The sequence below is a fragment of the Leopardus geoffroyi genome, chromosome A1 (assembly GCF_018350155.1).
Source record: "Leopardus geoffroyi isolate Oge1 chromosome A1, O.geoffroyi_Oge1_pat1.0, whole genome shotgun sequence".
Classification (NCBI taxonomy): domain Eukaryota; kingdom Metazoa; phylum Chordata; class Mammalia; order Carnivora; family Felidae; genus Leopardus; species Leopardus geoffroyi.
In genome coordinates this window covers 106,652,866-106,678,505 of record NC_059326.1, presented here as the reverse complement: position 1 = coordinate 106,678,505, position 25,640 = coordinate 106,652,866, and the positions used below count along the sequence as shown (strand labels likewise).

The window sequence follows — 25,640 nt, the reverse complement described above, 5'->3', positions numbered from 1 at the left end:
TATATAAAAATCACATATAGTTCATTTCAATTTGATCCACTAGAACTAGCACAGTAATAATATACTTACTTCTTCAGATATAGTAATTCTTCTAAACTGAATATTAAGAAAAATTGAACCTACACTAAAAAAGTATCTTTTCTTTAAAAGTACAGAAGAGACTTTTTATCTTGTTTTAATTATTAAAGTGTATTGCATCTTCTCTACCGGAAGACCAGGGGATTGCTAATATGCTATCTCATTTTATTCTATACCAAATTGATGTTACAAGACATCTTAAGAATAATCTAAAAATACTTCTCACTTTTTTACTGCATTTTTAAATGTTTCTTTTTTTTTTTTTCAACGTTTATTTATTTTTGGGACAGAGAGAGACAGAGCATGAACGGGGGAGGGGCAGAGAGAGAGGGAGACACAGAATCGGAAACAGGCTCCAGGCTCTGAGCCATCAGCCCAGAGCCTGACCCGGGGCCCGAACTCACGGACCGCGAGATCGTGACCTGGCTGAAGTCGGACGCTTAACCGACTGCGCCACCCAGCCGCCCCTTTACTGCATTTTTATAACACCTATAAAAATCTCAAGTATTAGAATAATAGTTCCATCACCTCTATCTGTCCCCTTCTCTTTTTCTGTTTCTCCCTCTCCTTCTCTCCTTTACACACACACACACACACACACACAGGCTGGAGGTGGTGATAATGGGGAAAAGATTTACTGTGATGATTCTTGTAAAATATCAGGCACATATCATACACTTGGGGCATTTGTTATGTAATTGTAATATGACTTCCAATAGGTCCTTTTATTTTCCACACATGGTTTCATTGTCTCACATGTAAAACTAGGTTGAATTTCAAAGTAATTACAAGAAATCCAAACAAAATTTCCTCGGAACCTAATTTGATAGAAAAAAAGGACAATAACAAATATTTAAAACTTGAAACAATAATCACTAAAGATGTAGGACTACATCTACACATGGATGGAGGATGGATCACGGTATATATTGATCCACACTGTGAAAACACAAAAATATCCTGCTCTTATCTCATATCAGTATGCTTCTGCGGTTCAGTCAGTACTGAAGGTCACTAATAAATCAGTGTAGCTGATGATTAAAACAGTAAGTATTATGATGCTCACTTAGAACATCTCAAGTAAACATGCTGAATTTCCCTAAATCATACATTTATAATCTGATATTCTTTCAAAAGGTTATAAGTATTAGATTTAAAGCAATAAATCAAATAAATTTAATTGCATACTATCATATAAAATTTAATGACTTGCAAAAATAGATTTTGGACTTAAGATTATTCGGATTCATAGTCTACTACTAGCTAAATAACTCTGATAAAGGTACAGTGACTTTATCTACACAACAGCCCCATAGGGTCATCGGGAACATTCACTTTTGAAAAGCCCATGTAATGCTCCTTTCATAGGATCTGAGACTGGGTAATCACTCAATAAATGTTCACCATAATTTTTATTTCATTAATTAGAATAACCAGAATAAATCAAAACATCCAAACATTTGACTGTGAACTGAAGACCTCAAGAGTCCAAGGAATCAAAATTGACTCACCTTTGTATCCCCATATTACCATGTTAAATATTTTCTAAAATAGAATTTTTTAACATGGGATTTGGAAACCTCTTCATAACAGAATTATCTACTGTGTTAGAACTTTATCTCTAGACATTTTTAAAAATGAGAAGGCTACTTTGGAAAAGGAAAAAAAAACGTTGGAATAATTATAAATGGTGACTCACTCATTCAATACATATTTACTGTCTGACTACACTGTGCCAGACTCAGTTCAGTCCAGGGAAGATTTAGCACCAAGTGCTTAGTGTTCTTTCTGCAGGGAAGGAATTTCTATCTGAGATGAGAATACTATCCTACAGCAAAGGGAATGCTCTAATGACTTACATTAAAGCAGAATTAAAGAAAGTCTTGAGGTTTTCTGTGTCACCACAAAAGCCTCACTTTCTCACTAACCGAACAGAAATGCATATCTACGCTGTGATTTTACAAGCCATGGGAGAACACGAATCTCTATTAACCTCTAGGCACCAGGGCCCCTGTGTTCGACAATCCACAACGATGCAGCAATCACCGTAGTGCAAGCCTTGTCCTTTCGGTTTTAGGAGGAAAGAAAACAGTATGTGAACGAATATCGCACAGCAAAACATCTAAGATAAATGCAAGCTTTATAAGCATTTTCCTCCCAGATTGCTCTTAGATTTTTCAAAATGATTTTCCCTATTCTGAGACACTTCACACAAAATTTGGAAATGAAATTAAGTTTAACAGGTGTCCCCTACCTGATTTCTGTCATCATGTGCATATTCTCGTATGGTGGCATCTGTTCTTTTGTCATCGAATGTTATCTTTCATTTCACAATTTAGCAAGAATTTCAGTATTTTGCAAATTTACCATCACTTACGTTCAATCAGTTACCGCTCATTTCTTTTCTTACTAGTTCTGACATTTTATTGTTCTCTTTAGATGCCTCTGTGCTTTATTAAATAAACAACCAATCATACTGATCTCCATGTAGATGCTTTGACATTGTCACTAAATTCTAATCACAACATGAAATTTGATTTGGTTCATGTGCCAAATACACTGTTGGTGAATTGCTTCAATTAACCAATATAAATGTTTCATGTGTTCAAATTCAAGTTAATTACGGTCTATTAAATAGATCCCAAAACTCTAATGTAAGCATAACTTAAAAACAACTTAAAGGGGTGCCTGGGTGGCTCAGTCAGTTGAGCATCAGACTCTTGATTTTGGCTGAGGTCATGATCCCAGGGTCGTGGGATGGAGACCCGTGGGGCTTCATGCTGAGCATGGACCCTGCTTAAGATTCTCTCTCCCTTCCCTCCTTGACACAGGCACTTGTGCACACACACACACTCTCTTGCTTTAAAAGAAGAAGAAGAAGAAGAAGAAGAAGAAGAAGAAGAAGAAGATGATGATGGAGGAGAAAGACTTAATAATTAGATAGCAACATTTTCTAGGTAATGTTTTCTAGGTAAGCTTTCAATGGACTGGCTTAAATTTGTATGAGGTTCATACTGCATTCTGTGAGTCTTTGATAATGTCCTATTTTAAAAAGTATAGAGTATATCATAAGAACTCAATAGCATAATTGTTAAAGGACATGAGGAATGTCATAATAATCATCATAATTTCAGGATATCGGAAGAGTCTTGAGTGATAGCAGAATCTGGATAAGATGAGGGCAAGGTTGCTCCCTAGGAGAGGAGATATTAGGAACAAAGAAAAAGAGGATGTGGAGTCTAGCTAACAGTTAAGGAGACGCCTGGCTTGTGCAGAGATGTGGGAAAATGTAGCCAAAAAACAAGAGGAACCCATATAACTGAAAACATCAAATGACAAATTTCTTAACAGGAAAGTCCGAGTCCTGAGGTTCTGAGGATGATTACTGTCTGACCATAGGTATAGTAGTGAATTAGTGAGATACTGAAAGAGGCACATGTTTTCTTTCTAAACAGCCGTTAGAGAAAATGCTGAAAAGACGTGGCATCATGATATGCTTGTAAAAACACTGCAGACAAACATCTGATGCTCTACATGACCTGAACTTTGGCTTTATTCCCTTAAGTATTTTCTTGTATGGCAATGGTATAGTATGTATCTTAGTAAGTAAATAAAGCATCATATAGTCCAGAGGGTAAGCATTTGGATTGATGTAAGTTGAAACTTTCTTCAAAAAATGTCATTTTCAATATTACTATGAATAGGAGTGATTTTTCATGCATTTGTGTACTCAACACACACACGCAAGTCTATGAAAATACACTTATGACATCTTATCTATCCTATTGTCTTAAAATACTACCCTTCTCTTCCTGACTCTATTCTTTTGATGTTTCCCCTTTACGCCCACAGGGGGAAACTGTAAATCCTTAATGAAGATATATAAGGTATAAAAGGTCATGATAAACTCTTGCCTACCTCTCCACCTTTATTTTTGCTACTTAAACTTTATATATAACCATAACAAACACATTTTAACTGTGTGAACAAAGTACATTTTAACAGTTTTCATCGTACGTTTTAGTTGTATGCTTACAACTTGGTACAGTGCACATGCTGTTTTCTCTTTCCAGAAAGTCCTCTTGGTTGTTTCTTACAACCCAGCCAGTCCTGTCCTCCCTTCAAAGTAATCCTTGCCTCCCTGATCCACTTCTACACTGTACGTTTCCCGTTGTTCCACTATTAAGTCCACTCTGGTTACGGTTTTCGTGTGTCTTTGACCAGACCACGAACTACTCTGGGGGAAGGCTTTGGGCATAGTGCTCGGCATCACAAGGCCCGGTACACAGCAGGAGCTCAGGAATGCTGCCTTTAACTCAATATATTATTCCTTTTTGAGATTAAAAGAAAGCACATCCACTCACTGTTCTCAACAGCATCTACTCCATTGACTCCACTTGTAACTCCATCTGAGGGGAAGCCACTACTTGATTTCTCCCCTCTGGCATTCCCAATGTTGCCTTCCTTGGGAGCCCAAGTTCTATCTTTAGGAAAAGCTTTCATGGGACCACATTGTTAACATTATTCTGTTTTCTTTCCTTGCCAAAGAGCTTCAGAAAGCATCGTGAAACTATGAAGGTAGAAGGAAACTTAGAAATCATCCGGCCATCGCTGGAGTTTTAAAATCAAGAAAACCAAGACTGAGAGATGTTGCACAACATGCAGAGAATCACACAGAGAGTTCATGTGAGTGTCAGGACTGGAATCTAACGCTCCCAATTTCCAACTTTGTTTTTGGTTTTAATACATCTTTCTAAATTTGCTTGCTACCTGCATTCTAGTTTCCCCCACTGAGCTCTGGAAATTGTTCTGAGGCCACCCACAATTTCCTGTCCTTTGTTCTCCTCTCTGAGGCATTTGACCCTTGACCATTTTTCTCCTCCACGAATATTACATTGCTGTAGCTCTCTTCTCTAGCAACCGTTTCTGTTTCCTTAAACAGGTCATGGTCCTCACTCCAAGGCAGGTCTTTGGTCAGCAACTGCTATCCTCATTTATCCCTCCCAAAGGTTTTAGAACACCCCCTACAGAGACAATACCCAAATCCCCAAACATCTTCTCAGCCCAATGCTTCCATATGAGAGCCACACCCCTCTTAGCTCACTTCTCACTATCTCTCTTGAGATGTCTGATGGTTCTCCCAAACCAGGGCCTGTCTCTGAGTTTGTATCTCTGTTCACGACTCCAACTTTTTTCTAGTTACCGAAGCTGAAAAAATTATCGAGTCCTTTCTCTTTTCTTTTCAAACTTCTTTTAAAATATGTATAAGAAAACAACAATAGAAGAAAGTAATACGCTTGTGTATCAGACATTGTATATGCTTGATTTCATCTAATCAAACAGCAAGCTTGTGACACATATGCTAGCCTCACCGGTTTTACTGAAAAAAGTGAGTTTCAAAAAGATTTATTGTGTCCCAAGGTCACAAATCAGTATGTGGTGAACACAGGATTGAAACAAAAGACGGCCTTTGTGAGGCTATCTGAGGAAGCCTAGGCCCTGCCATATGACTATTATTCCAAACAACTCTCATCTTTAAAACATTTTGCACTGAGGATTTGACATCAAGCACAACACCTCACAATTGGGAGACGTCCAACATTTGATATCCATAGTGAGGCCAGGCCCCATCCTTTAGAAAGCAGAAGACAGATATACTACATTAGGCTCTGAACTTTATCTTGAGCTGACTGTTTAATATGATGAGACATATAAGCTGCCGAAGGCACAGGGGCTTTCTGAGCGGGCTGAGGGTTCCACCTCCAGGCCTCCTTCAGTGCTATGTGCCCAATGACTCCCAGCACCCTCAAGGCAGATACAGGGACAATATTTCAACATGTTAAGGTTTTAGTTTTTCTTTCCTTCTTCCTTTCTTTTACAACTCTCTTTTCTATTTTTGTTCTTCAAACGTCTCCTGATTATAAAACCAGAACTTTTAAATAGCAGAACATTTAAAATATATAATTAAAAAAAGAAGATCATTGTCCCAAATCCCATCACACAGAATTACACGTGTGTGTGTGTGTATGTGTGTGCATTTCTAGTCTATTAACATACATACAGACACACAAGTATATATGTGGGCATGCACCTGTGTGTATGCATAGATGTGCCTCTACACATGCATACATGTGTTAAAGTTTTATAATCTCCTTTATTTTTCCATTTAAGAACAGCTTAATAGCTATTTTGTTTCTTAATGGCATTAAGCAATCTCTATAGTCCTGGCTTTTAACTGCTGAATAACAGTGTATCCTCTAAATATATCATAATTTTATTATCTATTCATTCATTTGACCCTCTATTCAAAAATTCTTATGAACATTGACTTTATTTAGCCAGAGGTGAGGGGGCAGCTGCGATCCAGGCTGGCAAGACTTGTCAACAACTTACATATACTCCAGGAAGGGATACGATTTGCTATTTACTCAACTGGGTCAAAGTAACACACACAATTGCTCTATCACTATTAATAACATTTACATTGATAGTTTATACACTTATTTATGTCTGTGTTCTATTTCACACACACAAAAAAACAAGGTTCAAATATAGCCTGGAAGTATCCCCCCCAGATACCTAAGGAAACTGAAAGTGACCATCTGGAGAAGATGAATTAGTCCTCTTCAAAGGGTAGATATGAGAGATCCAGAGAGACTGAGAAGCATCTCTGAAGAGGACAGCCTCCCCAAAACCCACAAATGTGGCCCAGGAGAGACAGGAAGTCACCATGTTACGCACTTGTCAAACATAATGCTCAGCACCACTATCCCATGACACAATTACAATGCCATGACACCGTCACCATACCATGACACCATTGGTCACCCAAACATACTCCGCCTTCCCTCCTCCCTTACGGTTACTGTCCTAGAGGAGCCAGAGGAAGCTCAGTGCACTGAGCAGGAGGAATGGAAGTCCTAGGTGGGGAAATAACAAGGACTCTTGACTTCACTCCCCCTTCTTCACTGCTTGTGATTAGCTCTAAGCAAGCCACCATGTGAAGGGCATGGGGCAGGGAGATTTTAACTTTATATCAATTTAGATGGTTTAATGCTTTGAGTGTGAATATTTTAATTACCAGACTTTTTTGTGACTAAATTTACCAAGTGACTTCTCACACCCTAAGAGTGAACAACACCAGAAAGAAGACGGGGCGGGGGGTAGGGGGGAACAACAACCAGCCCCACATTCATTATGATATCCTTAAGTCCTATTTGGTCAATGAGAAGTTAATTGTGTACAGTAGGAATTCAGGGGCCAAGTATTACAAGGGTTAGAGAGTGATGTGGAGAATGTCTTTTGGGTGAGGTGACATCTGAGCAGAGATCTAAATATGAGAGTTGGCCAGGCCAAGTTATAGGGGAGAAGATTCCAAGCAGAAGGAGAAACAAAGACCCTGAGATGGGACTGACATAGCATGTGTAAGGAAAAGCAAGGTTACTAGGGCTGGAGCAGAGAGATCCCCAGGAAAATGATGACTGGAAAGGAACCCGAGACATTCCATGGTGGTATCACTTATCTGATTCATATTCAAAAATAAACCCTGATGAAATCCTCCTGTGGTTTGTAGACTATCTATCTTTTCTGGGACACTGGTTACAGATTTTACTACGGGATGCTTCATGATGAACTTCTATGCTAAGTACTTTCAACAGTCATATTTCATCTCCGGAATAATTACACAGAAATACATTTCACTCCCACAAATGAAAGAAAAATATGTATTCTCACCCACTTTATTGAAAACCATTGCCCTCCTCTAACTTTTTCCCATAGTTTGACAGATATAGGGATTTTAAAACAGTTTCACAATGTTCCTTTTTTTATTTATTTCAATCCCAGTTAGTTAGCATATAGTATAATGGTGGCATCAGGAGTAGAATTGAGTGATTCATCACTTACATATAACACCCAGTGCTCATCCCAACAAGTGCCTTTCTCAATGCTCATCACCCATTTCCTTTTTGACTCCATTACAGATAAAGAACATCATAAGTAAGATTATAAACAGAAGCTGTTCTACGTTGAAGATGTGAAAAGTAGTAAAAATAGTACCACTTTTTTTGGTATAAATGGTATAAAGAGGAAAGTGAATGCTCCATCCTAACATTTAAGTGTCCGAAGTGGGTAACTTTTTGTTATTAGGATGGTTAGCTCAGTTCTCATTTTATAGTCTAATTTTTGCTTATATCAAGAAAGGCCATTAATTTGGTTTTCATATACTTTCCAATATTCATTCACTTTAATGAATTTTAAATTAATCCCTTGGGATTTCTATGGATTCTTTAAGCATGCAAAAAAGGAAGCTGAGAAACAGTGAGCAAACTCAGTTTTAAATCTACTTCTAAGCTTATGTATCAGTCCGGCCAAAAGCTGTTATGTTCTACTGTATCTTCCTGATGATTATTTAGTATTTGTTGTAAATGTACCTACTGAACACCTGTCCCATGACAGTATGCAAGGCACTGAAGATTCAAACTGAAAAGAGATTTAATCTCTGTCTTCATGGACCTCATCCATTAGGGGGAAAGACAGAAAAAATCAGGCATTCAGACAAATGTACTTAAGAAATTGAAACAGTGAAAAGTAGCATTGAAGAAACAAACACAGATCTAAGAGAAATAAAGCAGAGACTGAGTTGCTAGAGAGAGTGGCCCATTACGACCTTTCTAAGGAGCAGACATTGGAGACAAGACACAGAGGAGCCAGCTGTATGAAAAAGACTGTAAGCCAGAGAAGACTGGTGTATTTAAAGCAGCAGATGCCATCATACATGAAGACTATGACCCTGGAATACACATGAGAGGAGTCCAATAGATTGACTTGGTGTTTCTAAAAGCGTATACTTTTTAACTGTTGTTTATAACAACATATGTTTGTGCTCCATGTTTATGTCACAGTAAAACATATTTTAAAAATGAAAACCAAAGGATAAATAATGTAACAGTATTACTTAGCAATAAAGAGGCAAGGAACGTACTAAAAGAATGTTGAAAGAGGTTGAAGTGCTCAACACTTGCTGGGGAGGCCACTGCTGTAATTAAAGCAATAAATAATGGTGGCATTAGTGAAAAGTCTATCAGTGAGGAGGGCCTAGAGATGAGCCAGGCCACCGTTAAAGAATCGACGGGGAGACTGAGGCAGTGGCAGGAGTCACAGACAAATAATGATAGCAACAAAAGCAGAACAGAGGGTTGTCAGGGCATAATTCATGGAGAGCTCTGAAGACTATGATAAGACATTTAGATTTTATTTGAAATGTAATTGGAAGCAAGTGACAGTAGATGGCATGTTTAGATAGAAATTTTTCAAGAAAGACATTCCTGTTCTTTTTTTAGAAAACATATTATAAGAGGGTGCCTGGGTGACTCAGTCGGTTAAGCACCTGACTTTGGCTCAGGTCATGATCTTGCGGTCCGTGAGTTCGAGCCCCATTCAAGCCTGCTTCATATCTGTGCCTCCCTCTCTCTCTCTGCCACTCCCTTGTTCTCATTCTGTCCCTCTCTCTCTAAAATAAATAAACAAAAAGTTTAATAAAAAAAAAAGAAAACAAATCATAGGGTGACAAGAGTAGAATCAGGAAGCCCAGTTAAAGTCAGCTATCACAATTAGTAGAATCAGGAAGACCAGTTAAAATCAGCTATCACAGTTCAAGCACAAGCCTATGGTGACTAGAGCAAAAAAGCAACACACGGTGGCTGAACTAAGAATGTGCAGAAAAGTAAATACATTTGAGATGAATTTTAGATACTCATACAAACTGGAGGGCAACCACTCAAATGTGTTAATGGTTTAGATGCTGGGATATGGAGGGACAATAACACAGGGAACTAAGGATGACTTCAGAGTTTCTGGCTTAAGTACTCCAGAATGGGAGATACAGGTCTGCAATTGACATGTAAATGTAAGTACTGAGGCTAAAACAGATTTTAGGAGCAGAGATTCCAAGTTTCTGATGGGATCTTATTAGATGTGATACCTCTGTGACACATCCAAGTTGAGAAATCAAGTAGAGTGTTGGAGTATGGAGTTGAGTGCAGTTTTGAGCTGGAGACATATGTCTGAGAGCTATCAACATAAAGATAATCTTTCAATCCATAGAGAGGAGTGATGTTACCCAGAAAGGGAGTATAGAGAAAGGGCAAAAGAGAGCCTAAAACCAAACCCAAAGGACCCTAACACTGGGAAACAGAGAAGGAATCAGCAAAGGAGACTGAAGAGGAAGGGCCAGTGAGCTTAGAAGAAAAGTAGAAGCTTGTCGATTTTTTGAAGTAAGAATTAACCGTTTCTAGAAGTGGCTTCAAAAGAAAAAAGCCTGGGTGGCTCAGTGGGTTAAGTGTCCAACACAGTTGGTGAGGGACAGCTGACAGCTCAGAGCCTGGAGCTTGCTTCAGTTTCTGTGTCTCCTTCTCCCCATTCAGCTACCCCACTCATGCTCTGTCTCTCTCTCTCCCCAAAATAAATAAACATTAAAAAAAAGAAAAAAGACAGGAATAAGCTCTCGTTCAGTTCAGTTTCCAAAGAAACTACTGCCCTAACCCACACTGCTCAGGTTGAAAATGTAGGAGTTCTACGCAACATGGTCAAACACATGTGCTCATGTTTCTTTTAAATTCAACAGCAAAAACCAAGTGGAAAAACACTCCCCTGCCTACATCAGTCAGGGTTCCCCCAAAGCCTAACAACATGACTTTTGTTTTGTAGCAAATAAGAGAATTTTACATGTTTCATTTTGTTGAGTCATGAGGAGAATTTGTTAACTAACTCTGCTTGCCCTACGGAGGTTTTTTGAAGTTGGCTTCCAGCTTGCGGCTCACCCTAGCACTTAAGGAGCTGGCACGTATAGTCAGTGGTACACCTGGTTATTAAAGGGTTAGTCACTTGGTGATTGTGCAGACCCACTCACCATGGTGATGAGCCCTCACTTATCTCATGTGATTCCAGCCCAGTTATGCGCTTCAAGCGCGACCGAATGAGACCACTGAGGAAGCTGCACAGCTGTGATGTGGGGAAGCACTCATCACTGCCAGGTCTTACTGGTGACCTCACAATTAACGGAGACGTTGCCAACCTCCTACATACCCCCAGGGAGTGGATGCGAATTCAGTTTACCATGGAAACAAGATGAGTGGAGCAAACTACTCAAGGGCCCTCGCACTGGTACTCACAGACATGGAAAATGTGCTGCAACTTCTCTTCCGGATTCAACTAAAGGTCAAATAAATAAAATAATGAATGTATTTGACATTTACTGAGTGCATACGATGCATCAGCTAATGTGCCAGATGAAGGAAATACAGCAGCGTACTGAACGTTTTCAAACAGACAGTCTTAAGTATCTTTGATAAGACACACAGTCTCCAAATTACAACGGTTCGATTTAGGATTATACAGCTTGACGATGGTGCAGAAGTAAGGAGCGTTCAGTAGAAACCATACCCCACGTTCTGAATTTGGATCTTTTCCTGGGCTGGCGACATGCATATGATGCTCTCCAGTGAGGCCAGACAGCACGAGGAGCCACAGGGGCCCGTCAGCCACGCCATCCCGAGGGTAAACAACCAACGTGCCTACAACCATTCTGCACCCACAGAACCATTCTGTTTTTCACTTTTAGTACACTATTTAATAAATCACATGAGAAAATCAACATAATATTACAAAATCCACTTTGTATTAGATTTTTTTATTTTTATTTTATTTTATTATGTATGTATGTATGTATGTATGTATGTATGTATTTATTTTCCCAAGTGGAGGTGTTTTGAACATATTTAAGGTAGGCTAGCCTAAATGATGATGTTCGGGAGGTTAAGTGTACTACATGCATTTTTGACTCATGACGTTTTCAATTTATGAAGGGTTTATCAGGACGCAACCCCATCACACATCAAGTTGTCCTTCTGATTTTAAGTCATCCTTCTCATTTGCATGCACATCAGCCAAGTGTGTTATTATTTTTCCATTTAGGATCCACAGGAAAATCAAATATTCTCTCCCACTCCCATTTTGAATGGCATGAAGTAATATTTAAAAAAATATATTGGTGTTTACCCTCTCACAGGGAAAAATAAATCTTGTGCCAAAAATGTTCTTCTTTACATGGCCTGTTTCTTACCCTCAAGATGCCTGAATGCCAATCTGGGACTCAGCAATGCTAAAAGAAAACATTTGAGTGTCTTTCCTCCCCACCTTTCCTACCCACTCTTTAGTCCTATCAGTGAGAACACAGGCTCAAAAAGCTACTGTAATTATCAGGCTGACTTAAGAGAGGTTACTTTCAGAGGTCATACATCTATAGAGCTGAAAAGGTATGGTATGAAACAGGAAATCCAATGCACTCTGCATATACCAAGCCACATCAGGAAGATTATGTCCATGCATCACGTCTTAAAAAAGACATTTATAAACAAGAGCATATCCAAACCAGAAATCAGAGGTCATTTTGTTCCAAATTCCACCCACAGAAGAAATCATCCATCAACACCTTTGATAAATATTTAATATTCTGCTTATGCACTTCAGTCACTAACAGAGCAGTCACTGCTCTGAAGCAATCCAGGCCTCCAATGGACAGGAGTAAGTCTCAGAAATATTTTCATAAAAGGTTCAGAAATCATGAGTCCTGATTCTACACCCTAAGCATCTATCCCCTTTCAAATATATGACAAATACGCTCATGGCCTCTCCCTATGTGTCCAGTTACCATAACTATCTGTGATATGAAATCTGTCTTGATCTTCTCATTTTACTTGGAGGCTCTCTAGTTTACAAATGTCATTCTTACGTTTGATTTTCTATGACTTTTAAGTACGGAAGTAAATGTTCAATAAAAAATGTCTAGCATATAGGATGAGTTGAAATAACAGACTATAAGAAAAGTAACACATTAAGAACCTGCTACAGACTGGTTTAGGAAAACAAGAGGGGAGGTGTTTTTTATTTATTATTAATCATTCTTTACTATGAAATACCTCAAACTTTCAGAAATATATAGGATAACAGAGTGTCCAGGAATCCATTCCCAGTATTTAACAAATGTTAACACGTATGTACTACAGATAATTTTTAATATAACAATTTATTTTTTTTAATGTTTATTTTTGAGACAGAGAGAGAAAGAGAGAGAGAATGAGTGGGGGAGGGGCAGAGAGAGGGAGACCCAGAATCTGAAACAGGCTCCAGGCTCTGAGCTGTCAGCACAGAGCCGACGCGGGGCTCAAAACCACAAACCACAAGATCATGACCTGAGCCGAAGTTGGATGCTTAACCAACTGAGCCATCCAGGCTCCCCAAAATATAACAATTTCTTGATTCAGTTGAAATGGACCTACACACCTTCCCAAAACCAAATCCCTTCTCTTATTGCTAAGAGACAACTACTACACTGAAGATGTGTGTATCTTTTGCATTCATGTTTTTTTTTAATGTTTATTTTTTTGAGAGAGGGAGAGAGAATGAGTGGGGGGAAGGACAGAGAAGGAAGACACAGAATCTGAAGTAGGCTCCAGGCTGTGAGCTATCAGCACAGAGCCCGACATGGGGCTCGAACCTATGAACAACGACATCATGACTTGAGCCAAAGTTGGACCCTTAACCGAATGAGCCACCCAGGCAACCATGCATTCACATTTTAAATTTTCACTACCTATACATGGTCTTTACAAGTACCACAATTAGCAAGCTTGGACCTATTTAAAAGATTCACTCTGGTGGCTATACTGAGGATAGACTACAGATGGAGAAAGGCGACATGACAGGATGAGAGGTTATTGGCAGCTCAAGTAGAAGGAAGAGCTTACAATGTTTGAATGTGCACTCTGAAAGAAAGGAATTCAGGACCACAATCTGATTTTTGGCCCTTGCCAAATGACCATCAATAGGACGAAAAATAATGTGAGGAGGGGCACCTGGGTGGCTCAGTCAGATAAGCGTCCGACTTGGGCTCAGGTCATAACCTTGCAGTTTGTGGGTTCTAGACCAGCATCGGGCTCTGTGCTGACAGCTCAGAGCCCGGAGCCTGCTTTGGATTCTGTCTCCATCTCTCTCTGCCCCTTCCCCGCTCACACTCTGTCTCTCTCTTAAAAAATAAATAAAACACTAAAAAAAGATTTAAAAGAATAACGTGAGAAGAGGAGAGTTTGGTGTTGGAGTGGGAGAGATGATCACTTCAGTTTGAAAGATGTTAAGTTTGATATTATCTACTAGACCTCATGTTGAAATATCAAGTACATAGCTGGACTTGGAGCTCAACAGAGAGGTCTAAATTAGAATTACCTATTTTGGAATCACTGGCATATAGTTGGCATTTAAACTATGAGACTGGGTAAGATCCCGGATTAAGTGCACACAGACCAGAAAAGAAGACCCATGACTGAACACTAGGTCATATCTGTTAGGAAGATGCAGAGAAGAATGATGATCAATGAAGCGATCCAAGAAGGAACAGTCAGGGAGGTATAGGGTCCTGGATGGCAAGTGATAAAAACATGTATTGAGAGGGAGAGACAGCATGAGTGGCTATTTCCAATGCTGCTGAGGGCAAAGTAAGATAATGTTAATAAGCAAGTACTTAAAGATTGAAAATTGTGAAGTAAAATTACTGAATAGGCTGAGGCAAAGACAGAATGACAATGTTTCCTAGAAATCTCTTTCTTGTTTGATATTAGTATTCTTTTTATTTTTTATTTTTTAAATGTTTATTTATTTTTGACAGAGAGAGAGGGAGAGAACAAGCAGACGAGGGGCAGAGAGAGAGGATGACAGAGAATCTGAAGCAGGCTCCAGGCTCTGAGCTGTCAGCACAGAGCCCGACACAGGGCTCAAACTCACCAACAGCGAGATCATGACCTGAGATGAAGTCAGACGCTCAACCAACTGAGCCACCCAGGCGCTCCTTGTTTTATATTAGTATTCTTAAGATACCTTCATTTAAATAGTTAGAAATCTACCTAAATATCCATATCCGAAATGATTAATGAGTTACTTTTTAAAAATTACTGCACAATATCTCATTTAAAAGAAAACAAATGCTATCCAAAACTCTGAAAAGAAAACTTTAAAATGCAAAACATTTTGGATTGAGAAAACATTTGGAATAAATATGACTGCATCAAAATGATTCTGTAAATGACAATCATAAAGACCCTAACATCTAAATGAGTAAATGGTATATATATTTTACACTGAAGACAAACAAAAAGAGAAAGAGGTATGGAACCATGGTTAGTAACTTTCAAAATTCCAACAAACAGGCATGAGTGCACTGTTACATGACAGTCAAATGTAAAACTAGAGTATATCAAGGGCTGAGAGGTTACTGGAATAACAAGTACTCTGAAACAGTGCTGGTGGTAGATTAATTGCTATGAACACTTGGGAGAGCAATTTTGCACTATCTCTCAAATGAAAACGTGCATACTCAGTGTCTTAGGAGTTTCACCAAAAAGAAATACCTGCACATGTGCAGGTGGGAGAGGTCAAGTTCAAGACTGGCAGTGGAAATTGCTTCTCATCGGGCTCCGTGCTGACAGCGTGGAGTTTGGAGCCTGCTTTAGATTCTCCCTCTCCTTCTGTTTCTCCCCCACTCATGCTCTGTTTGCCTCTCTCTCAAAAGTAAATAAACATGAAAAATTTTTTAAATTTTTTAAGAAAAGTGGGGGCACCTGGGTGGCTCAGTCGGTTAAGCGTCCGACTTCGGCTCAGGTCATGATCTTGTGATTCGTGGGTTCAAGCCCCGTGTCAGGCTCTGTGCTGACAGCTCAGAGCCTGGAGCCTGTTTTGGATTGTGAGTCTCCCTCTCTCTCTGTTCCTCCCCTATTCATGCTGTCTCTCTCTCTCAAAAATAAATAAACATTAAAGAAAATTTTTAATGTTTTAAAAAAATTGCTTCTCATAATTAGACAACAACGTGCATGACCTCCATGTGAGTCAATCTAAAAGAATAAGATGGTTATAAAATACATGTTTTTAAAAGACAATCATAGCGGTTCAATGTTGACTCTGAATTCTCTCAGTAACCTGGGATGAAATGACACATCAGAATGCACGGATTTACTGGAAGGGTTATGGATTTTCTTATCTCATTACCTATCGAGACCTCAATTCCAGGTGGCCAGTACTTATTTTATCTTTCACAAACCAGAAATAAATTATTTTAAATAATTATCTTTATTTGGTCGACTCAATAGAGGAATTTGAGCACTTTCATTCAGCATACAAATTTGAGCACACACATTCAATTGTGTGCCTTTCACTCAATATTACGAATTTATTCTTACCTTGTAAAGTACTTAGTACAGTCCCTAACAGGCTAGCCATGCACATTCTCTTTTCGTTTCTGCTTCTTACACATTCTTCTGAAATTTTTGAAGGCCATATAGGAAATTGAAGGTTACCGGAAAACAAGCAAATCAACCCATCATCTCCGCGGGTGTGTACATTATAGTTACTTTGATCGCTTGGCCATGGGAAGTCACTATGTCATTTATTTGTACTTGAATGGGGAAGTGTCAGAGCCCTTTTGGAAATCAGATCCTAGAGGCCACTTTAGCACTAAAAATTTGAAAGGAATTTGGGGGGAAGAATGTTAGTGAGAAACTTCATTTAACTGCTCAATCAACCAACAGACATTTCCTGGAATGCAAGGGGTAGGTGTATACGTTTTCTTTCAGATCTGTTCAAACAAATTGATAACAAATAGCACATGGGTATACTACTTCTTATGTTAACCTAACTTAATATTCCTCCTTTATTTAATTAATTAAAAAATATCTAATAGGTAGCATTTTAAAAAGTCTAGATGACTGTTTAATGCATTGACCAAAATATTTTCCATTCCTCATTTCCATCTCACTTAATAAACACATTTAAAGCCCTTACAGTGAGGCATTCAAGTAACTTACTGAATCTTAAAAAGTGAAGATACAGGGCGCCTGGGTAGCTCAGTCGATTACGCGCCCAACTTTGGCTCAGATTCTCATGTAATCTCAAGGTTCGTGAGTTTGAGCCCCACATCGGGCTCACTGCTGTCAGCACAGAGCCCACTTTGGATCCTCTGTATCCCTCTCTCTGCCCCTCCCCTACTTGCACTCTCCCTCTGTCTCAAAAATAAACATTAAGAAAAAAGGTGAAGATACAGAGGCACCGAGTGGTTATGTAAGGTCACACAGTAGGATTGTTATAGGGGAGCTTGGATTCAAACACCGCAGCCTGCCTCCTGAGTCCTTAATGTAAAGGAGCCAAGGAGCTCCATAAGCTAGTGTGTTTGCTCTTGCATTCCATTGCAATTAGTAGTGACTTAGGTTTTTTTTCCCCCTGCAAACTAAGTATTAGGCTTTCAAAACAATTATTGTTTTAGCTGCATGTGAAATGAACTTTTCCTAAATGGAGATTTTTGGTGTTTGGGATATTTTTTAAGTTGTAGCATATAAAATTGCTTTTTATTGTACATCAAACATTCATGTATTGACAATTTTATATAATTCAACCTATCTAGAACAAATCTTAATCGTAAAGGAAAAAGCAGAAGATGTGGACTGAAAGGCCAAACTCCGTATCTACTCCATCAGATGGAACCTGTGTCAGCTTACAATTAATATAACTTCACTGGTTCTTATTTTTCTCATTGTTAGAGAAAAAGTACTGAGATCTGTTGATCATGGCTCCTGAGAAATTAACAATTTAACCTGTAAAAAATTCTCACCAACTGCAATGTTCAAAACAAACACTATGAACTATTCTAAATAATAGTACCAGAGCCCCCCATCACAGAAGATGGACGCTTCCAAGGCATCTGCATAACTCAAAATATGCTTCCTAGAAGATATGAAAACAGTCTCAGGGAATTATAACTGAACTGTTCATCCACCCAGAGCACTATGAGCCAATGGTCCTGAAAAAAATCTCATAGAAGATAAAATGGAAGCTTTGAGATCACTGAATTAAAAAAAAAAAAAGTAAAGCTTAAGTGCCTTGCAGTTATGTTTGAAAACTGAAGCTGCCATATGCCAGTAGGTTTGGAAATGGGCTTCTTCACAGTGACTTCATTGAGCATCCCACCACATGCTACTGAGATAAGATCACCTTGGTTACCAACAGGACCTTATAGACTAAAACCTTTCCAATCAGAGAGAGATGAACCCAAGGAACAGTACAGAAAAGAGAATTCAAGATGCAGTTTCCTCTCCCTTCTGCCACACCACCTTTTCTTTTTCTTCTGGTAATAAGTTTTCAGATGAGAAGACCCACCAATTGCTCTAATTAAGCGTATAAATTGCACTTCACTTTTCATAATAGGCACTCAATACATGCTAGCCCTTAAGTGATAATGACATCAGAATTATTATCTACCGATTTGGTTAGTAAACCAAAACTATGAAACGTAGCTAAACAGTCTCAATTGTAACATTAAGAGCCTGATCTTCAGGGACTACTAAGGACTACTACGGAGGCTTTGTAACATTTTTGAATGTATTCTATACTCTGGATTAACTTCCTTCAATGCCACTCATTGATTTAAAGAACACTCATGCCAAACTTGGTTAACTTTTCAGCCTTAGTTGCTGGGCTGATGTCTGGCAGATAAAAATGAGTGTGAGTGTCTGTATAAAGCTTAGCCAGGACAAAGGCAACATTAAGAGTGAAATTGAAGCAACTCTCTTCTATCTTACAAATACCCATTTCCTGTCCATTAAATGAAAGGATATACATAAAAGCACTTCACCCAACTATAAATCTCTATAGAAAGTGAACTATTCCTGTGCTCTACCTTACAGAGTCTCAAGTACTTTATCTCTAGATAATTATGATTTTCAATTCAACATAAAAGCCTGGTATATTTCCTTTGCTAGGCCTGTTAAAAGGATCTCTAACAGAAAGTAAATAAAACCAGAGGCCTGAAAATCACACCACCCACACAATACAGAGTTACAACATTGCCTCATGCTTTCTTTTGGTCTTGCAATTTATCTGTGACTTATTATTTATTCAACTTATCCAACATGTAGACTTCAAATCCATATATGGGTATGAATCCCTTCAGGTTTGATTCAACAACTACCCAAAGAATACATATGAATTACAGTTTTAACTCAGTATATGTCAGAGTAAATTGCTTTAAAGAGCTAAAGACACATGGTTTAATGAATTACACTCTGAATTAGTAAGAACGCAGACCACCCTTGCAGACAAACTGAGATTAATTATTTCAAACTGAGTAAGTTCATCTAGAAAACGTCTGGAATTCAGTACAAGTACCAAGAGAAAGGATAAACGTATTTATTATTCCACATACATAAAAAGAAGAAAAATGCAAAACTTTAAAATTCAGTTATATTAGTTAATATATATGCTAATTGTATATGTTTATATATTATATATATATACACACACACATACACACACACATACACACACACACACACACACATACACACACACACACACACACACACACACACACACACACATATATATATATTATGATCCCTGAATAGAAATCTGTCCATTTACAACTGGATCAAGACACTATGCAAGATGGTGAGCTGGATCTGTCCTATGTTATTATAAACTGTATATATATGTACATAAAAACACACACACACACACACACAGTTACTATAAGACAGACTTTTAGTAAATTTAAAAGCAGACCTCAAAGGCCATAAAATAGAAATACTTAATACTTACCTACTACAGAGTGAGTTTTTAAGCAATTTTATTTATAGAACTTTAAAATGGTAAGACTAACTTAATTGTTGAAATACACTTTTATTTATATAATAAATAACATCGTATGTTGAAAAAGTACCATCTAGCTTTGTAAGTCCTGACTCAAATTTTTCTCTGCAGGTTGGCAGGGCCCAACTATACCTCTGAAAAAAGAAAACGATCAAGCAGAGGTTGTATAGATATCTAAGAAAGAAGTTGTAGTTGCCTCAACTTTATTCTGATCAGTAATGACTACATGGGAAAGACTATCGCATTCAAGTTGCATGCGTAGTAAGCTAAATAATATTTGGACCTGACAGGGGTGAGCAAGACAATGCTAGAGGCAAAGGAGAAAAGAACTGATATCTTCTTCTCCCTCCTTGCTTCCTTTCCTCCCTCCTCCCTCCCTCCTTCCCTTTCTCTCTCTCTCTCTCTCTCTCTCTCTCTCACACACACACACACACACACACACACACACACGCACACTCATTTATTGTAAATTGGCATTACATTTTGTGACCTTTCTAGACTCACTTTTTAGTTTGAGTACGTATTGCACAGCTTCGTAGGATTTTCCACGTATGGGATCACATTGTCTACAAATAAAGACAATTCTACCTTTTCCTGTTCTATCCACATGTCTTTAATTTTTTAGTTTATTTACTTTTGCTTATAGTACTGGTTAAGATCTCCAGTGCAATCTTGAAAAGAAGCGGTCAAAGTGGGCATTCCTGTGTTATTGCTGATAATATACAGTCTTATACGTTTAAAAATAATGTCAACCATGGGTTTTGTTTTTTGGGGGTTTTTTTGTAGATGTGCATTAAGTGCTTTTGGTAGGTACAATTTAGTCTTAGCTTGCTGAGCACTTTTACCATAAATTAATGTTTAGTTTTGCTAAATTATTTTTCTGCATTTACTGGCATTATTGTATAGTTTTTCTCTTTCATTTGTTTCATACAGTGAATGACACTGATAGATATTTGTAAGGTTAAGCTATCCTTGCATTCTTGGGATAAACTCTTTCTGGTCATGACGTATTATCCTTTCATATATTGCTGGCTTTGATCTGTTCATATTTGGTAAGAATTTTAATGTCTACGTTTCTGTTGGATTCCACAGTAGATTTTTTTCTTTACATTATCTTTACCTGTTTTTGATATCGGATAATGCTGGCCCCATAAAAGTATCAGTAAGTGCTGTGTCCCTTCAAATTACTTGAAATAATCTGTAGTATTTCATCTTTAGATGGTTGATGACATTAACTAATGAAGGCCTTTGGACCTGGAATTTTCTTTGTGGGAAAAATTTTAACTACAAGTTCAATTAAACTATATTTAGGGCCTCACAGAGGTTCTTCACTGTTTTGTTTTGGTTTTTAATTTTTTTAATGTTTATTTTTTTTGAGAGAGAGAGAGACAGAGACAGAGCGTGAGTAGTGGAAGGGACAGAGAAAGAGGGAGACACAGAATCTGAAGCAGGCTCCAGGCTCTAAGCTGTCAGCCCAGAGCCCAACATGGGGCTTGAACTCATGAACTGACAGACCATGACCTGAGCTAAAGTTGGACGCTCAACTGACTGAGCCACCCAGGCACCCTGGTTCTGCATTGTTTTTTAAGTCAGTTTGTTAATACGTATCTTCCAAAGATTTGCCCCTTTCATGTAATGTTGTAAACTTTCTTGACATGAAGTGGTTTATAATATTTCCTAATTATAATTATAATTTTAATTCCAAAGAAACTTTTGTGAGTCTCCCTTTTATTCCTAATATTGATAATTTGCATTTTCTTTTACTTCGATCGATAGCAATTTTATCGTTCTTTCCAGATATTTTTTCTCCACTTTTTCTGCTTTATTTAACTTCAATGATTTCTGTTTTTAAATATATTATTTCCTTTTTTCTATGCATTTTGGGTTTAATTTGCTCTTCTTTTCCTATCTTATTTCCTGACATGAGTATTTAATGATAGAACTTTTCCCATAAGTACTACCTAGCTGTATCCCATATATTTTGATATGGTATTCTCATTTTCATTCATTTCAAAATATTTTTTAAGTTCCCTTGTGAGTTTTTCTTTGATCTATGCATTATTTGGTAATGTACTGTCTTACTTACAATTTTATACTAATTTTGAGGTATTATTTTGTATCTGATTTCCATTAATTCCACTGCTGCCAGAGAACACACCAATTAAGTTTTCAGTTATTTGAAATTTGCTGAGAAGACTTTAACAGCCTCACTTATGATCTAGCTTGATTACTGTTCTATGTGTATTAAATATAAAATTTTCGCAAGTGCCAGTTAAAAAAAGTGGGTTGTGGCATTTCTTAGTTTTTCCCATTTTTAAAAACAAATTTTTCTATTTGTTCTACCAATTACCAAAATGTGAGTAAATATTAGAAGAAAAAATAACAGTCTGAAAATACCAGGAGTTTGTTGCTATGGATGTGGGAAAATACACAGCTGGCAAGAGGAAGAAGTATTATAATCACCATGAAGAACAATTTGATAATATATAATAAACATGAAGATGTGTATTTTCTAAGCCAACATATTACTGATAGGTACACACTCAAGAGAAATTCTCACACATTTGCACACCAAACTCACCAAAAGATGATCATTATTATAGTGCTTATAACTCCAAAATATAAAAACAAAAGGGGAGGGGGAGGCGAATGAATATTTATCAATTGGAGAATGGATAAACTATACTGCATACAGACAAACATTACAGTTTAAAGGGTGGACAAGACGTGCTCGCTTCAGCAGCATACACACTAAAATTGGATCAACACAGAGAAGACTGGCACAAGGCTAACACGCAAACTCATGAAGCATTCCGGATTTTTAAAAAAATAAATTAAAAACTCAAAAATACGATATAAATACGTGTTTTTACGTATTACTACGTATATTAAACACGTATAAGTACGATTATAAAAACCTAAGTTCTAGAAAGATGTGTGCAGTATCATTCCATTTTTTGCAAATTTTTATAATAGAAAACAATGCTATTATACATTTTTACGGATGCATACCTACTTAATACAATTATTAAAGTATGGATGGAAAATACGTATACAAATTTGAAAACAGTGGTTACATCTGAGGACCTCGAAAAGAAAATGGTTGTGGAAGAGTACCATGAGGGGTTCAATACTATGTGAAAAATGTCCAAAGTCTTAGGCAACAATGGCAAAATTTTAACATTCATGAAACCTGGGTATTAGCTGTATTTAATCTCTGTGCTTTTCTGTTCCCTTGAATAGTTGTGTAATTGGAGACTTAGGTGTAGCTTTTAATGACAAAAAGATTAATGGGCAATGATTATGTGCATGTAAACCACATAAGGTAAGTTAGGGAAAAAAACATTAAAAATTCATAAAGTATGCTTTCATATAAAGAGAATGTTAATATTCACTATGGATGAGGATATGAGGAAAAGGGTGCTCTTTTTTTTTACTCAATTTTACTTTATTTGAATTTATTTTATTTTTTTATTATATGAAATTTATTGTCAAATTAGTTTCCATATGACACCCAGTGCTCATTCCAAAAGATGCCCTCTTTAATGCCCATCACCTCATCAACCTCCCTCCCCCCATCAACCCGCAGTTTGTTCTCAGTTTTTAAGAGTCTCTTATGCTTTGGCTCTCTCCCTCTCTAACCTCTTTTTTTTTTTTTTCTTCCCCTCCCCCATGGACTTCTGTTAAGTTTCTCAGGATCCACCTAAGAGTGAAAACATGTGGTATCTGTCTTTCTCTGTATGGCTTATTTCACTTAGCATCACACTCTCCAGTTCCATCCACGTTGCTACGGATGGCCATATTTCATTCTTTCTCATTGCCACATAGTACTCCATTGTGTATATAAACCACAATTTCTTTATCCATTCATCAGTTGATGGACATTTAGGCGAAAAGGGTGTTTTTAGGTACAATAGATGACAGTGTAAACTGGTCTAGCATTTTTGGAAGATGATTTAGCAGAATGTATCAACATTTCAATACTGCAAGCCCTGTGTTGCCTCCCCCCTCAAAGATAACATCTCTAGGAATATCTCTGGTAGATATGCTCATATAGGTACACAACGATCTATGTAACCGATTGTGGTATTGTGAAATCATTGTTATTTGTGTCAGTGCAAAAATGGCACCAACATAAAAGCCTGGCAAGCTTTCTTAATGGCCACTAACAGGCACAATTGCAGCAAGGGCCACCCACAAAGTAGTCCATGCAGAGATCATTCCAGAGAACTTTGCTGTGTATATGTCCAGCTTCATGAAGCGGACTTGATACCACTTCTCTACAATGGTGATTTTCTCAGTGGATGTATTTGTGTCTCCCACTCCAGGGAGGGACATTGCAGAATCTGGCAATGTCTAGACATTTTTGCCTCTCCTGACGGGGCATCTAGGGGGTAGAGGCCAAAGATGCTATTAAGCAACCTATAATGCACAAAACAGCCCCCCACAACAAGAATCCTACCCAAAATGTCATTAGTGGTGAGGTTGAAAAATCCTGCTCTGGAAGTAATTTATTTGCATGATTCTCTAATCTCAAATACAACCATATAAAATAGGAAGTATGCTTGTTTTAAGCAGAATGTCAGATATTTAATTTGGATTAAATATCTTATCCAAAGTAAAAGATAATAGATGATAGAGCTCTTAACTAAGAAATTATATTAGCAGTTAAAATAATTGGCCTCTCATATTATGGAATGTTATATAGTTGTTTAAAAAAAGATTTACATACATGGCATAAAATGATCTCCATGCTATAAACTTCAAGAAGAGATTTGTAATGTATATAACTAATAAAATATTAGTATCCCAATTGAATAAAAATCTCTTACCATTCAATTAATAAGTAAAAATTTAGAGAAGACATAGACTATGTAATCCCATTTATATTATATAAGCCAATCTAAGTGTATGAAAATACCATAAATGTTATTTACCTATGGCCCTATGTACACACTCAAAGAAAATCCTAAGAATAGAATTTTCCTGGGACGCTGGATGGCTCAGTCGGTTAAGCATCCAACTTTGGCTCAAGAATGATCTCACCGCTCCTGAGTTCGACACCTGCCTTGGGCTCCGTGCTGACAGCTCAGAGCTTGGAACCTGCTTCAGATTCTGTATCTCCCTCTCTCTCTGCCCCTCCCGCCCCAAATATAAATAAACATTAAAAAATTAATAAAGGAAGAATGGAATTTTCCTGAAAGGATAATGTTTTTATAAAAACTCATTTAGAAAATCTCAACACAAAAATAACTGATGAAAAATTTGCCAGGGTACACAGCAAATGGTGATGGTGTGACCTCCAGAAACGTAATAAAAGGTTGGTAATTAGTGGGAGAGGATGATGTAGACAGTACTGGACAATTACAGTGATGTCATGGAGTATCACCAAGAATAGTTCTCCGTTCTCCCAAGTTCTGTTGCAATGTAAACAAGTGTTTAGAGCAGCACTTAACCAAAAATTTGCAAATATATGTACAATATGATGGAATTTTTTTGGATCCCTCGTGCTCTTTGGGAATTAAGAACCTAAAGAGCTACCAGACTCTCATCATCTGGAGAAAAAAAGGGAACAAAATACTCCACATGTAGTATCTTCCATTCCACGTACATGGAACAGAAAAGCAAAAAAGGTGAGGGGAAAATTCAAATTGACTCCTAAAAAGGGTGTCTGGATGATTGAAGCCTCTTAAATGTTGGATAGAAATCATGAGGTGAGCCAATTTTGCCTCGGTAGGGTTTTTAACTACAAATTCAATTTCTCATTAGAAATAATGCTGTTCAGATTTACTAACCTTTCTTCTGGGAAGAAAAATTTG

The 25,640-nt window shown here is 37.6% G+C and overlaps 1 protein-coding gene and 1 pseudogene across 3 annotated transcripts in view; one reads left to right on the top strand and one right to left on the bottom strand.

Annotated features, from left to right (window-relative positions):
• The window catches only part of ADAMTS19 (ADAM metallopeptidase with thrombospondin type 1 motif 19), a 241,553-nt gene that overhangs the window by 195,140 nt on the left and 20,773 nt on the right, over positions 1-25,640 (bottom strand). The gene's annotated exons all lie outside the window — the stretch shown is intronic.
• LOC123582002 lies at positions 22,549-22,644 on the top strand (annotated as a pseudogene).